The sequence below is a fragment of the Triticum aestivum genome, chromosome 6B (assembly GCF_018294505.1).
Source record: "Triticum aestivum cultivar Chinese Spring chromosome 6B, IWGSC CS RefSeq v2.1, whole genome shotgun sequence".
In the NCBI taxonomy this organism is placed as follows: Eukaryota; Viridiplantae; Streptophyta; class Magnoliopsida; order Poales; family Poaceae; genus Triticum; species Triticum aestivum.
This window is the reverse complement of record NC_057810.1, coordinates 81,012,695-81,029,562: the sequence shown is the minus strand read 5'-3', so window position 1 is coordinate 81,029,562 and position 16,868 is coordinate 81,012,695. Positions and strand designations below refer to the sequence as shown.

Genomic DNA, 16,868 nt, shown 5'->3' with positions numbered 1-16,868 from the left:
GCCCTGCTGCACACTGGTTGAAGTGATGGTTCAATAACCTCATCAAGTCTCCACCATCCTCCCACTCAATTCTTTCGAGAGAAACTTTTCCTCGAGAAAGGACCCGTTTCTAGAAACAATTACTTTTGCTTCCGGATCTAAGATAGGAGGTATACCCAGCTGTTTTTGGGTGTCCTATGAAGATGCATTTTATCCGCTTTGGGTTCGAGCTTATCAACCTGAAACTTTTTCACATAAGCGTCGCAGCCCCAAACCTTTACGAAACGACAACTTAGGTTTCTCCAAACCATAGTTCAAACGGTGTCGTCTCAACGAAATTACATGGTGCCCTATTAAAGTGAGTGTGGTTGTCTCTAATGCCTAACCCATGAACGATAGTGGTAATTCGATAAGAGACATCATGGTACGCACCATATCTAATAGGGTGCAACTATGATATTCAGACACACCATCACACTATGGTGTTCCAGGCGGTATTAATTGTGAAACAATTTCCATAATGTCTTAATTGCGTGCCAAAGCTCGTAACTCAGATACTCATCTCTATGATCATATCATAGACATTTTATCCTCTTGTCACGATGATCTTCAACTTCACTCTGAAATTACTTGAACCATTCAATAATTCAGACTTGTGTTTCATCAAGTAAATATACTCAGTATCTACTCAAATCATCCGTGAAGTAAGAACATAACGATATCCACTACGTGCCTTAGCACTTATTGGACTGCACACATCAAAATGTATTATTTCCAACAAGTTGCTATCTTGTTCCATCTTACTGGAAACGAGGCTTTTCAGTCATCTTGCCCATGTGGTATGATTTGCATATCTCAAGTGATTCAAAATCAAGTGAGTCCAAACAATCCATCTTCATGGAGTTTCTTCATGCGTATACACCAATAGACATGGTTCGCATGTCTCAAACTTTTCAAAAACGAGTGAGTCCAAAGATCCATCAACATGGAGCTTCTTCATGCGTTTTATACCAATATGACTTACATGGCAGTGCCACAAGTAAGTGGTACTATCATTACTATCTTATATCTTTTGGCATGAAAATGTGTATCACTACGATCGAGATTCAATAAACCATTCCTTTAGGTGCAAGACCATTGAAGGTATTATTCAAATAAATAGAGTAACCATTATTCTCCTTAAATGAATAACCGTATTGCGTTAGACACAATCCAATCATGTCTATGTTCAACGCAAACACCAGATGACAATTATTCAGGTTTAATACTAATCTCGATGGTAGAGGGAGCGTGCGATGTTTGATCACATCAAACTTGGAAACACTTCCAACACATATCGTCAGTTCTCCTTTAGCTAGTCTCCGTTTATTCCGTAGCTCTTTTATTTCGAGTTACTAACACTTAGCAACTGAACCTGTATCTAATACCCTGGTGCTACTAGGAGTACTAGTAAAGTACACATTTAATTCAATGTATATCCAATATACTTCTATCGACCTTGCCAGCCTTCTCATCTACCAAGTATCTAGGGTGGTTCTGCTTCAGTGTCCGTCCCTCTCATTAAAGAAGCACTTAGTCTTGGGTTTGGGTTCTACCTTGGGTTTCTTCACTAGAGCAGCAACTGTTTTGCCATTTCATGAAGTATCCCTTGTTGCCCTTGCCCTTCTTGAAACTAGTGGTTTTACCAACCATCAACAATTGATGCTCCTACTTGACTTCTACTTTCGCAGTGTCAAACATCGCGAACACTTCAAGGATCATCATATCTATCCCTGATATGTTATAGTTCATCAAGTAACTCTGGCAGCTTGGTGGCAATGACTTTCGAGAAACATCACTATCTCATCTGGAAGATCAACTCCCACTCGATTCAAGTGATTGTTGTACTCAGACAATATGAGCACAAGCTCAACGATTGAGATTTTCTCCCTTAGTTTGCGGGCTAAGAAAATTGTCGGAGGTCTTATACCTCTTGACGTGGGCACGAGCCTGAAATCCCAATTTCAGCCCTCGAAACATCTCATATGTTCCGCGATGTTTCGAAAATGTCTTTGGTGCCTCAACTCTAAACCGTTTAACTAAACTATCACGTAGTTATCAAAATGTGTATGTCCGATGTTCGAAACATCCACAGACGGCGTTTTGGGTTCAGCACACTGAGCGGTGCATTAAGGACATAAGCTTTCTACCGTCCGCATAATCGCTACTGTCAACTTTCAACTATATTTTCTCTAGGAACATATCTAAACAGTGGAACTAAAGCACGAACTTACGACATAATTTGCAAAGATCTTTTGACTATGTTCAGGATAATTAAGTTCATCTCATGAACTCCCACTCAGATAGACATCCCTCTAGTCATCTAAGTGATTACATGATCCGAGTCAACTAGACCGTGTCCGATCATCACGTGAGACGGACTAGTCATCGGTGAACATCTTCATGTTGATCATATCCTCCATACGACTCATGCTCGACCTTTCGGTCTCTTGTGTTCCGAGGCCATGTCTGTACATGCTAGGCTCGTCAAGTTAACCTAAGTGTTTCGCGTGTGTAAATCTGGCTTACACTCATTGTATGTGAACGTAAGAATCCATCACACCCGATCATCACGTGGTGCTTCGAAACGACGAACTTTCACAACGGTGCACAGTTAGGGGGAACACTTTCTTGAAATTTTAATGAGGGATCATCTTATTTACTACCGTCGTTCTAAGCAAATAAGATGCATAAACATGATAAACATCACATGCAATCAAATAGTGACATGATATGGCCAATATCATTTTGCTCCTTTTGATCTCCATCTTCGGGGCTCCATGATCATCATCGTCACCGGCATGACACCATGATCTCCATCATCATGATCTCCATCATCATGTCTCCATAAAGTTGTCTCGCCAACTTATTACTTCTACTACTATGGCTACCGGTTAGCAATAAAGTAAAGTAATTACATGGCATTGTTCAATGACACGTAGGTCATACAATAAATTAAAGAAAACTCCTATGGCTCCTGTCGGTTGTCATACTCATCAACATGCAAGTCGTGATTCCTATTACAAGAACATGATCAATCTCATACATCACATATCATTCATCACATTCCTTTTTGGCCATATCACATCACATAGCATACCCTGCAAAAACAAGTTAGACATCCTCTAATTGTTGTTTGCATGTTTTACGTGGCTGCTATGGGTTTCTAGCAAGAACGTTTCTTACCTACGCAAAACCACAACGTGATATGCCAATTGCTATTTACCATTCAGAAGGACCCTTTTCATCGAATCCGTTCCAACTAAAGTGGGAGAGACTGGCACCCGCTAGCCACCTTATGCACCAAGTGCATGTCAGTCGGTGGAACCTGTCTCACGTAAGTGTACGTGTAAGGTCGGTCCGGGCCGCTTCATCCCACAATACCGTCCAAACAAGATTGGACTAGTAACGGTAAGCATATTGAACAAAATCAACGCCCACAACTACTTTGTGTTCTACTCGTGCAAAGAATCTACGCAATAAACCTAGCTCTAATACCACTGTCAGGGAACGTACCAGAAATTCAAAATTTTCCTACATGTCACCAAGATCTATATATGGAGAAACCAGTAACGAGGGGAAGGAGAGTGCATCTACATACCCTTGTAGATCGCTAAGCGGAAGCGTTCAAGAGAACGGGGTTGAAAGAGTCGTACTCGTCGTGATCCAAATCACCGGAGATCCTAGTGTTGGACGGACGACACCTCCGCGTTCAACACACGTGCAGCCCGGTGACGTCTCCCATGCCTTGATCCAGCAAGAAGAGAGGGAGAGGTTGAGGAAAACTCTGTCCAGCAGCAGCACAACGGCGTGGTGGTGATGGAGGAGCGTGGCAATCCTGCAGGGCTTCGCCAAGCACCGCGGGAGAGGAGGAAGAAGAGAGGTAGGGCTGCGCCAGGGAGAGGTCAAACTCATCAGTTGGCAGCCCCAAAACCCTCAAGTATATATAGGGGGAGAGGGGGGCTGTGCCCCCATCTAGGGTTCCACCCTAGGGGCGGCGGCCAGCCCAAGATCCCCTCTGGGGGGGCGGGCAAGGGGGGGAGAGGGGAAACTTGCCCCCCAAGTTAGGTGGGTGCGCCCCCTCCCCAAACCCTAGGCGCCTTGGGCCCTTGTGGGGGGGGCACCAGCCACCTGGGGCTGGCCCCCTCCCACACTTGGCCCATGCTGCCCTCCGGGGATCCTGGCCCCACTTGGTGGACCCCCAGGACCCTCCCGGTGGTCCCGGTACGTTATCGATAAAACCCGAAACTTTTCCGGTGACCAAAACAGGACTTCCCATATATAAATCTTTACCTCCGGACCATTCTGGAACTCCTTGTGACGTCCGGGATCTCATCCGGGACACCGAACAACATTTAGTAACCACATACAAACTTCCTTTATAACCCTAGCGTCATCGAACCTTAAGTGTGTAGACCCTACGGGTTCGGGAATCATGCAGACATGACCGAGACGTTCTCCGGTCAATAACCAACAGCGGGATCTGGATACCCATGTTGGCTCCCACATGTTCCACGATGATCTCATCGGATGAACCACAATGTCAAGGACTCAAACGATCCCGTATACAATTCCCTTTGTCTAACGGTATTGTACTTGCCCGAGATTCGATCATCGGTATACCAATACCTTGTTCAATCTCGTTACCGGCAAGTCTCTTTACTCGTTCCGTAACACATCATCCCATGATCAACCCCTTGGTCACATTGTGCACATTATGATGATGTCCTACCGAGTGGGCCCAGAGATACCTCTCCGTTTACACGGAGTGATAAATCCCAGTCTCGATTAGTGCCAACCCAACAGACACTTTCGGAGATACCTGTAGTGCACCTTTATAGCCACTCAGTTACGTTGTGACGTTTGGTACACCCAAAGCATTCCTACGGTATCCGGGAGTTGCACAATCTCATGGTCTAAGGAAATGATACTTGACATTAGAAAAGCTTTAGAATACGAACTACACGATCTTTGTGCTAGGCTTAGGATTGGGTCTTGTCCATCACATCATTCTGCTAATGATGTGATCCCGTTATCAACGACATCCAATGTCCATGGTGAGGAAACCGTAACCATCTATTGATCAACGAGCTAGTCAGCTAGAGGCTTACTAGGGACATAGTGTTGTCTATGTACCCACACATGTATCTGAGTTTCCTATCAATACAATTATAGCATGGATAATAAACGATTATCATGAACAAGGATATATAATAATAACTAATTTATTATTGCCTCTAGGGCATATTTCCAACAAAATCATCAAGGTTCCGATGACAGAAAACGTTGGGCCCAACGCACTCATTAATGTTACAGCACACAGGCAAGCTAGACATCTTCGTCTGGAGCGCATACTTTCTTCTTCCTATATATATGAGAAAAAACACGCGCATCAGACTTGAAAGCAACGAGCCTGGAAAAAATTGATGTAGTTTAGAGGAGTAACAAATAAAGGAACACAAAAATTCCAGAAATTGTTCAGGGCCCTTTTTGTTCTGCAGAGATCTTATTTTGTAGAATGGCACTATTCACCACTTGGGGATCACTTATGTCTCATGCAGACTTACGGTTGACATTTGCCATAAACATTTCTCAAGGATTCTTCACTTGTGTAATATGAAATCCTCGTTTCTGAGATGAATAACAGGATATACGCAGAACCTGATTTGAGCAGAATATTTATTCTGAGGATGTTGCGAAACCGTAAGGTTCTGACTGTCCACTACCATGCCAAATACAGTATGAATGACAGTGTCTCCAGTATTTGCCTAAATGAATTGTATGGTTTGAAACAGAGACAACTGAAAGAACAGCGCCAACCTTGGCATCGCAGGGAGACTCGCGTTCCTCCTCCGAATTGTCTGGTTTGGAGCAGCAACGGATCCGAGTTCGCACTGAAACACACATACACAAGAAAACATCTTCAATACCTAATTCAGTATAGGCAACACCTTTTTAATGCATTGGTTCAAAATTTGTGAAAATTACATTACAAATAGTCTAATTTAGTCTGAACATCATTAGAATCCTGTCAAATATTCATAAAATAGCATTAAGTTGACAGAAAAATAATGCTAAGTAGGAGTATATAGTATAGATTATTTTCACCCCCTACTGCATCCCCCCTGCATGGAATGGAAGAGTACCTCAAAAGCACATCAATCCTTAGCTGGTAGTGTCGTGGTTCTAAGTCTGACAGTAGAATGGGGGGTAGGTATGGAGAGGCAAGATCCTAGCTATGGAGTAGTTGTACACACGAGTGTTTAATGAGTTTAGGCCCTTCTCTGAGGAAGTAAAAGCCCTACGTCTCGGAGCCCGGAGGCGGTCGACTGGTTTATGTGTATATGAGTTACAGGGGTGTGAACCCTTCTACCAGTGGAGGGGGGTGGCTTATATAGAGGACGCCAGGACCCCAGCCAACCCACATAGCAGAGGGTTAAAGTACATTAAGGCCAGGCGTTACTGGTAACGCCCTACATAAAGTGTCATCATGACCATTAAGACTACTTAATTACAGACCGTTTGGATACAGAGTAGATCCTGAACTCCTGATGGTCGAGTGAGTCTTCATGGTCGAGTGTCTTCCAGCCGGTCGAGTGGAGTCTCTCTTGGTCGAGTGGAGTCTCTCTTGGTCGACTGGAAGGTAGCTTCATCTAAGGACGACCTTGGGTATGGTATCCTAGATAGGTCCATGCCCCTACCCTAGATACATAACATCATCATTAGCCCCCGAATGGATCGAGGTTCGAGTGAGGAAGGAGTTGATGATTTTCTCCGACTTATTTCCTGTGCTTTGATTATGTCATATCTTGGATCGGTGATTTTTCTTTCGGCGTTGGCGTCAACTTTTACTTCAGTTGCCTTGATCCATTCTTGTCTTCTGTCGAGTGAACTTTTTGAACTTTGGTGAACTTCCGAGCGACTGATCGCAGGAAAGATATTGTCTGACAGATTGATCTGCTGTTAGCGGATTTTGCGGGATCCAAAATTTGGGAAGCGCGCGAAGCAGGGCGGACCGTCGTAATCGGATGGGATAAGGCGTGGATGCCTCGATTTCTGCGCCGCCTTTTTCGCCACGTATCGTGCGTGCCCGACAGTTTCAGGATGTGACAGGATCGACCGGACCCACTCGTCAGCCACTCGGAAGTGCCTTTATATAAAGCGCCGGGGGAGGGTTTTTTGAACAGTGCCTTCCCATTCTTCTCTCCTCCCTCTTTGCCTCCGCCCGCTGCGCCTGCTCTCGCCTCCGCCTATCCACTCCTCGCGCGCTTCACCGGCGACAATAGTGAAGGAGAAGACGGCAGCCTTAGAGCGCGCGAAGAAGGCGACGACAACGGGGAAAGCGAAGGGAAGACTGTCCAGTCGGGGAGGATCTTCGTCAAGGTCCCGCCTGCCAAAGGGTTGGGTCCAAGGGGATTGGATCCGCTTGACCATCACTGAGAAAGATCTCAATGACCTGGCCAATGAGGGACTGATCCCCCACGGGTCAACGAGGCTTCCGGGGACCGAGTGTCAACCGCAGCCGCAGGAGGGTGAGTGCGTTCTCTTAGCCACTCATGTAGGCCGTGGTTTTTCTCTGCCGCCGAGTGTTTTCTTCCGGGGGTTTCTTAATTTCTTTGGGGCGCAACTCCACCATTTCACCCCCAATTCCATCGCCTATCTTGCTGCCTTTGTGTCCATGTGCGAGAACTTCCTGGGTTGTCGACCACACTGGGGTCTCTTTAAGCACATATTCACCTGTCGCTCACAGACAGTGAAAAAGGCGAGTCCGGACGATGAGAGGACTAAGGTTATCCAAATGTGCGGTGGTCTTGGGATCCAGATGAGGAATAAGAGTACCTTCCCGGCCATGACCCTTCCTGAGTCGGTCAGAGGGTGGCAGTCGACTTGGTTTTACTGCCAAGACGAGTCGAGCCAGGGCAGTCGACTGGTCTCCCTCCGTTTTCTATGGACCGAGTGGACAAACCCTCTTCTCTGAAAGTGCTTCCTGAGGAGAAAGTTCAGATAAAAATGCTGATGGAGCGTGTAGTCCAACTCGTTAGAGAAGGAGTGACGGGTATGGATCTTCTGGAGGTCTTCCTTAGGCGGCGCATCCAACCACTTCAGTACCGAGGCCATCCGATGTGGATGTATTGTGGGACCGAAGACACCACTCGGGTCCATCCAGAGGCGGTCAACGACGCCACACTGGAGAGGTGGGCGACCGCAATCACCGAGAATAAGGACAACCCTCGAGGGGCCAGGAGGATCCCACCACTCGACTGTACTTACACATCGGATACGGTATGGCCATTTATTTCCAATTGCAACCTTGCTTTATCCATTCTGCTTCGCTGTGAATTGGTCGACTGATCCTTGTTTTGCTTTGTTGCCTGACAGGCCACCACGGAGTTGTACTCGATGCCCAATGGAGCGCAGACGCCGATTGAAGAGAAGGAAGTGGGGGCGAAAGCCTGGAGGAGTGGGATTCGGATGCTGACGACGATGATGAGGCTGATGACTCTAATGAGGAAGAGGAGGAGGAGAAGGAGGAGGAGGAGGAAGTTGCACCTCCCCGCTCGGAAAGACGCTCGAAGTTTGTCCATGATCCCGCGACTGAGCGTGGTAAGGGGGTCGTAACCGCTACACAGTCGACCAAGCACCCTCGGACTACTTCTCCGGCGCCGACTAAGAAGGCTCCGAAGCAATCTCGAGTGGCACCGTCGAAACCTGCGAAGGTCTTGCCGAAGATGAAGATGGTGATCCCCACTATCTCAGGGTAATGGTATTCTTGAGTTTTCCCCGTTTCATGAACTTGTTCTTGGTCGACTCATGGACCAATCGATTGACTTCTGGAACTGCAGTGCTGCTACTTCTGATACTTCGGCCAGGGCTAAAGACCACGAGATGGAGGATGCTGCTACCTCAAAACCTGGTATGACTCTTGTGATGCCGTTTTCATTCGTCTGACTTATTGTCTCTAATTTTGATTCTTTCTACAGCTTCATCTAGCATTGTTATTGACCTTCCCGACGACGACGATGAGGAACCACCAAGGCAGAGGAGGAGCAAGAAAGCGTCTGCTGGCAAGGCGACTAAGGATGTGCCAGCACCCGAGACGTTGGTCATGGAGGGAGACAATGTCACTCGGCCTACCGTAACCTTTGCGGTGCCGTTGACGAGTGCTCGCCCTTCGTCGTCGAGTGCTGCTCAACCTTCGCTTTTCTCAACCTACCCCGTTCCAGAAGACCAAGCTAGTGCTGTTAAAGAAGCAATACGCCAAGCGGGGGTCATGATGGAGCAAGTGAAGGCAATACGAGAAGCCAGCCAGGCAGCCTATGACGCCAGTTCGGCTCTTCAGAGTAATGTTCAGGTCAGTCGGTCACTGCCTGTTCTGTTAGGATATGATATCTTCAAATTCTTCCTTCTGAAATTCTTAGAGTTTGTCCTACACCCACTGGGTGTGTCGATTGAAATTCCGGATTAGTGGGGGCACGCTGAGTGCACCCACTGGGTGTAGTCCCCAAGGCTATGGTCGACTGCTGGCAGCCGACCATAGGCTTTATGTCTTAAGTTTTTTTCTTACTCGACTAGGTCGAATAGATTCATAGACCGGTGGGGGCACGCTGAGTGCACCCACTGGTGTAGTCCTCGAGACTATGGTCGAATGTTTGTATTCGGACATAGTCTTAGAAACGCTATGATTTTTCCTTACTGTCTTTGACATCTGTCGATTGGTTCTTCGTAGAAATTATGTGACATTGCGGCTCGTTATACTGAGTTAGAGAACAAACACATTCAGCTCGAGCTCGATCTGAAACTGGCCCAAGAGAACTTGACGAAGGCGAAGGAGGAAGCTAAAGGTATGCTTGGTGAGGCCTTTGACGACTGCCTTTGCCTCTCACTTGTTTCCGAATCTAATCTCGCTGTAACTTTGCAGGCAAAGTGAGGGATGCCCTGAAGAATCAAGAACTTGACTTGGCTGAGATGCAAAAAACTGCTTTAGAGAAGACCAAGCTTGCAGATGAGAAGCTGGCTTCAGTGACCAAGCTTGAAGAAGAAAACACCAATCTGAAAGCTGCTCTTGATGTTGCCAACCAGGAGGTCAGTCGACTGAAAAGCGACAAGACCACCTTGAATGACAAGGCCAGTGAGTTGATGAGAAAGAAGAACAATCTGGAGGCTTATCTGGGTGGACTCGCCAAGAAGTTGTTCCTCATGCTTGAAGGTAATCTTTTGTATCAAACAAATATTTTAACTGTAACCTCCGACTGTTGTCTTGACTCGGTGGTTGTGCTTGCAGAATTTTGCTAGAACTTTGAAGAGAAGACTGGTCGACTGGAAGTAAACCTGGACCCCATCAACTCTCCCGTGAAAGATGAAGTCGCTATGAATGTGCTCCGGCTTGAATCTCGTGTTGCTGCGGTCATCGACTATCTCGCAAGGCTGAAGGTCGCAACTTCTCGCATCGACACAACACTCTGGCCAAGGGAGACGCTCCAGAACGACCTCGAGTCTCTGATGACTCGACTGAACGAGGTCCCAAGTCGAGTGCAGGAGTGGAAGAAGTCTTCGGCCAGGTGCGGTGCGGATGTTGCTCTGTCTCTGGTCCGCGTTCACTGCAAGGATGCACGAGAGGACAAGCTGGTGGCTCTTAGGGTGGCTAATACCAAGAAGCATGATTTCAGATCTTTCATGGAGACCTTCATTGCTGCTGCCACTCGGATTGCAGATGGAATTGATCTGGACGAGTTTGTTGCACCTTCCAGCCCTCCACAGGAGGGGTAAAAAACTTCTGAGCTTGACACTTTAAATTTGCCTCGGTATGCCGAGTGAATTTTGTAACCGACAAACCTTAACAGGCCTAGCGCCTGAGCACTTTCGGTTCCGTTAGGTGTTATCAGAACTTGGATTCAACGTTGAATATCTTTGCATTTTGTTTGAGGTGTCTTTTGCAGGTTAAAGCGAAGCGCTCATTGCAATCGACTTGCACCCCAATACACTTAGGCGAGCACTGGGCTGCAGCTAAGCCCCCGAGTGAGAGGTTTGCTCTCCACTCGGTAGGATTTTCAAAAACTTAGGCGAGCCCTGGGCTGCAGCTAAGCCCCCGAGTGAGAGGTCTGCTCTCCACTCGGTAGGATTTTCAAAAAACTTAGGCGAGCACTGGGCTGCAGCTAAGCCCCCGAGTGAGAGGTCTGCTCTCCACTCGGTAGGATTTCTAAAAACTTAGGCAAGCACTGGGCTGCAGCTAAGCCCCCGAGTGGGAGGTCTGCTCTCCACTCGGTAGGATTTTCAAAAACTTAGGCGAGCACTGGGCTGCAGCTAAGCCCCCGAGTGGGAGGTTTGCTCTCCACTCGGTAGGATTTTGTATTAGTGGCGTAGCTCGGAAGGAGAGGGTAGCAGTCGACCTGCACCTCGTCCTCCTTGCAAAGCGCATGTTGTACTTGTGACGTAGCTCGGAAGGAGAGGGTAGCAGTCGACCTGCACCCCGTCCTCCTTGCAGAGCGCACGTTGTATTTATGGCGAAGCTTGAAAGGAGAGAGTAGTAGTCGACCTGCACCTCGTCCTCCTTGTAGAGCGCATGTTGTTTTTGTACTTAGGCGAGCACAATGCTGCAGCTAAGCCTTCGAGTGGAAGGCTGGCTTACCACTTGGTAGGATTTTGTTTATCTTAGGCGAGTACTCGGACTGCAGCTAAGCCTCCGAGTGGAAGCCTGGCTTACCACTCGACAGGATTTTGTTTATCTTAGGCAAGTACTTGGACTGCAGCTAAGCCTCCAAGTGGAAGGCTGGCTTACCACTCGACAGGATTTTTTTACAGACTTGGGCGAATCGGATTCGCAGCCAAGCCACCCACTGGGGGATTGTTTTGAGTGGACAAAAGAAATAACGATTACTGGGAAAATTATAAATCTCTTGTCTTTGATAAATAAACTACAGAAGTAGTTTTATTACAACTCATCCGAGTGAATACTTAAGTGTAAAAGGGGCGGAGAAGCTCCGCGTTCCAAGCTCGGGGCTCGTCGATCTGATGCTCGACATTGTAAAGACGGTATGCTCCATTGTGGAGAACCTTGGTGACGATGAAGGGACCTTCCCAAGAAGGAGCAAGCTTGTGTGGTTTCTGCTGATCCACTCGGAGAACTAAATCTCCTTCCTGGAAGGCTCGACTCTTCACGTTTTTGGCGTGGAAGCGACGCAAGTCTTGTTGGTAAATGGTCGATCTGATCAGAGCCATCTCCCTTTCTTCCTCTAAAAGGTCGACTGCATCCTGCCGCGTTTGTTCTGCTTTAGCTTCGGTGTAGAGCTCGACCCGGGGAGCATTGTGGAGAAGGTCGCTTGGCAAGACTGCTGCAGCTCCGTAGACCAAGAAGAATGGAGTTCTTCCAGTCGACCGGTTGGGCGTGGTCCTTAACCCCCAAAGCACCGAGGGAAGTTCGTCGACCCATGCACCAGCCGCATGCTTAAGATCACGCATCAAACGGGGTTTCAACCCTTTGAGAATCAAACCGTTGGCTCGTTCTGCCTGTCCATTCGACAGTGGATGAGCGACTGAAGCATAGTCGACTCGCGTGCCTTGAGATGTGCAGAAAGCTCTGAACTCTTCGGAGTCGAAGTTTGACCCGTTGTCAGTGACGATGTTGTGCAGGACCCCATATCTGAATATCAATTCTCTGATGAAGCTGACAGCAGTACCGGCATCGAGGTTCTTGATGGGTTTAGCTTCGATCCACTTAGTGAACTTGTCGACTGCTACCAGCACATGGGTAAAACCGCTTCTACCTGTTCTCAAAGGGCCGACCATATCCAAACCCCACACTGCAAAGGGCCAGACGAGTGGTATAGTCTTCAAAGCCAACGCGGGCTTGTGTGACATATTGGAGTAAAATTGACATCCCTCGCACTTGTCGACTATCTTCTTCGCCATCTCATTCGCTCTTGGCCAATAAAATCCGGCTTGGTATGCTTTGGCCACGATGGTCCGAGAGGACGCATGATGGCCACAGGTCCCCGAGTGGATGTCATCAAGGATTATTCGACCTTCCTCCGGTGTTATGCATTTCTGACCAACTCCAGTCGCGCTTTCTCTGTACAATTGTCCTCTTATCACGGTAAAGGCCTTAGATCGGCGGACGATCTGTCGAGCCTCTTCTTCATCCTCCGGGAGTTCTTTCCTCAAGATATACGCGATATATGGTACTGTCCAATCTGGAGTGATCACTAAAACTTCCATGATCAGGTCGACCACTGCTGGGACTTCAACCTCAGTCGGGTCCGTAACACTCTTAGGTTGCGGAGCTTCATCGGTAAAAGGATCTTCTACGACTGATAGAGTGTGAATATGCTCCAAGAACACATCACTGGGGATGGCTTCTCTCTTGGATCCTATCTTCGCCAGATCGTTAGCTGCTTGATTTTTCAGTCGGGGTATGTGGTGGAGTTCTAACCCTTCGAACTTCTTTTCGAGCTTCCTCACTGCATTGCAGTATCCAGTTATGGCTGGGCTTCTAACGTCCCACTCCTTCATCACCTGATTGACCACCAAATCTGAGTCGCCATAAACCATAAGACGACGGACGCCGAGTGAAATGGCCATGCGCAACCCATACAAGAGTGCTTCATATTCTGCTTCATTGTTGGAGGAATCAAAGTGGATCTGGAGCATATATCTGAGCTTGTCTCCTCGGGGGGAAACCAAAACAACCCCAGCACCAGAACCATTTAACATGTTAGAGCCATCAAAGAACATGGTCCAATGCTCCGAGTGAACTTGAGTCGACTGTTGTTGCTCAATCCACTCGGCAAGGAAATCTGCTATAGCCTGGGACTTAATGGCTTTCTTTGCCTCGAATTTGACATCAAGGGGAAGGAGTTCAATCGCCCACTTAGCCACTCGACCAGTTGCATCTCTGTTGTGCAGAATCTCTAACAATGGTGCGTCGCTGACGACTGTAATGTCATGATCAGAGAAATAATGATCAACCTTCTTCATGGTCATGTAGATCCCATACACGAGCTTCTGATAATGAGGGTATCTTTGCTTCGATGGGGTCAAAACTTCAGAGAGATAATACACTGGGCGCTGAACTTTGAAGGCTTTCCCTTCTTCTTCCCGCTCGACCGTAAGTACTGTACTAACGACTTGTCATGTGGCTGCAATATAAAGCAACAGAGGCTCTTTGCTGATTGGAGCAGCAAGCACCGGCTGGGTGGAGAGCAGAGTTTTTAACTCGGCAAACGCTGCATCAGCTTCTGGAGTCCACTCGAACTTGTCTGCCTTCTTCATCAGTCGGTAAAGGGGCAATGCCTTTTCACCGAGGCGCGAGATGAATCGACTTAAAGCGGCCAAGCATCCAGTAAGCTTCTGGACGTCGTGCACACGCACAGGGTGTTTCATTCGGAGTATGGTGCCAACTTTCTCTAGGTTAGCATCGACTCCTCATTCTGAAACGAGAAAACCGAGTAACTTTCCGCCAGGTACTCCGAATGTGCACTTCGATGGATTGAGCTTGATATCATACCTTCTGAGATTGGCAAATGTTTCGGCTAGGTCAGTCAATAGGTCGGAACCCTTTCGCAACTTGACCACGATATCATCCATGTACGCTTCCACATTCCGACTGATTTGAGTGAGTAAACACTTTTGAATCATTCTCATGAACGTGCCTCCGGCATTCTTGAGGCCGAATGGCATGGTGATATAGCAGAAGCACCCGAATGAAGTGATGAAAGCTGTTTTGATTTCGTCAGGTCCATACAGATGGATCTGATGATACCCGGAATAAGCGTCTAAAAAAGATAATCACTCCCACCCTGCGGTCGAGTCGACAATTTGGTCGATGCGAGGGAGAGGAAAATGATATTTCGGGCAGGCCCGATTAATATGTTTGAAAGCAATGCACATACGAAGTGAGTTGTCCTTCTTGGGAACCATGACGACATTGGCGAGCCACTCGGAGTGGTATATCTCTCGGATGAACTCTGCTGCAAGGAGTCGAGCCACCTCCTCTCCAATGGCTTTTTTTCTTCTGAACGGCGAACCGTCGAAGATGTTCTTTAACGGGTTTTGCTTTTGAGTCGACTCTAAGGCGATGCTCAGCCAGCCCCCTGGGAACACCCGGCATGTCAGCTGGCTTCCATGCAAAGATGTCCCAGTTCTCACGGAGGAACTGGATGAGCGCTTCTTCCTATTTAGAGTCGAGTGTTGTGGAAATATGGTTTGGAGCTGCATTGGGGTCAGTCGGGTGGATATGAACTGGCTTCGTCTCCCCAGATGACTAAAATGCTGACTCTGTGGCGGGCTTCTTGGCCCGCAGCAAATCACTCGGATCTGCATTCTTCTTGTATTCCTCCAGCTCCACCACTGCCATCTGGTCATCCGCAATCTTTGAGCCCTTCTGGAAACACTCTTCCGCCTTCTTCCGGCTGCCAGTGATGGTGATCACGCCTTTGGGGCCAGGCATCTTTAACTTGAGGTACACATAACATGGTCGAGCCATGAAATGGGCATAGGCTGGTCTTCCCAAAATAGCGTGGTAGGCGCTTCGGAAATCCACGACTTCAAATGTCAGCTTCTCTTTGCGGAAATGCTTCGAGTCGCCGAACACTACATCCAAAGCTATTTGGCCGAGTGACTCAGCCTTCTTTCCCGGGATGACTCCGTGAAAACTCATGTTGCTGGAACTGAGCCTGGACATCGGAATGCCCATTCCCTTGAGCGTCTCTGCATACAGTATATTCAATCCACTGCCGCCATCCATCAATACCTTCGTCAGTCGAGTGCCTTCGACGACTGGGTCGACCACCAGCGCTTGCCTCCCAGGGGTGGCAATGTGAGTGGTGATCAGACTGGTCGAAAGTAATGGGAGTTTGCGACCATCTCAGATAGTTTGGTGTCGCCGGGGCGACCATATTGACCTCACGGTTGATCACTTTCAGTCGACTTTTGCTCTCTACATCAGCAAAAATCATCAGAGTGGAGTTGACATGAGGGTACTCTCCATCACTATCCTCCTTGTCCTCAGCCTTGTCCGACTCCTTCTCTTTGTCCTTCGGCTGTTTTCCTTGAAACTGCTGGATTAAGAGCCGGCACTGGCGAGTGGTATGCTTTGGGTAGATGAAGTTACCCTCTTCGTCTTTCTTCGTGTGGATATGACACGGTAGATCCATCACGTCATTACCTTCCTTATCTTTTACCTTCTTGGGGTTTCAAGATCCTTTGGGATTCCCTTTGAATTTGCCCTGAGTCACGGCCAGAGCCTCTCCAGGAGCAGCTGGCTCGGCCTTCCGCTTCTGCTTCTGACCGGAGTTTCCTTTCTCCGACTGACTCGGCTTGTACTTGCCACTCTGGAGTCGGTTCTCTTCTTCGCCATTGGCGTACTTGGTGGCTATTTCCATCATCCGACTCAGGGTCATATCTCCAGTTCAACCAAACTTCAGGCTCAACTCTCTGTTCTTGACACCATCCTTAAAGGCGTAGACCGCTTGATGGTCTGACACATTCTCTACAGTATGATGCAAAGTGATCCATCTCTGGATGTAATCTCTCAGAGTTTCACTTGACTTTTGTACGCAAACTTGCAGCTCTGTTAGTCCGGCTGGTCGCTTGCAAGTTCCCACGAACGTCCTGACGAACACTCGGGAAAGATCTTCCCAGGTGTAAATGCTGCTAGGAGCTAACTGATTCAACCACGCCCTGGCCGAGCCCTCTAGCATAAGTGGCAAATGCTTCATGGCCACCTCATCATTACCGCCACCAATATGAACAACCACTCGGTAGTCTTCAAGCCAAGTTTCAGGCTTAGACTCTCCGGTGAACTTACTCACTCCAGTCGCCAACCTGAAGTTGGGGGTTATCACTGCGGCTCTGAT

General features: G+C 47.9%; 1 long non-coding RNA gene across 1 annotated transcript; it reads right to left on the bottom strand.

Annotated features, from left to right (window-relative positions):
- Nucleotides 1-5,274: 5,274 nt before the first annotated feature.
- On the bottom strand, nucleotides 5,275-6,188 carry LOC123135918 (uncharacterized). Its single transcript, XR_006466331.1, has 3 exons — nucleotides 6,165-6,188; nucleotides 5,839-5,912; nucleotides 5,275-5,383 (listed from the first exon to the last, which is right to left on the bottom strand). It is a non-coding gene; the product is annotated as an uncharacterized lncRNA (long non-coding RNA).
- Between the last annotated feature and the right edge of the window lie 10,680 nt (nucleotides 6,189-16,868).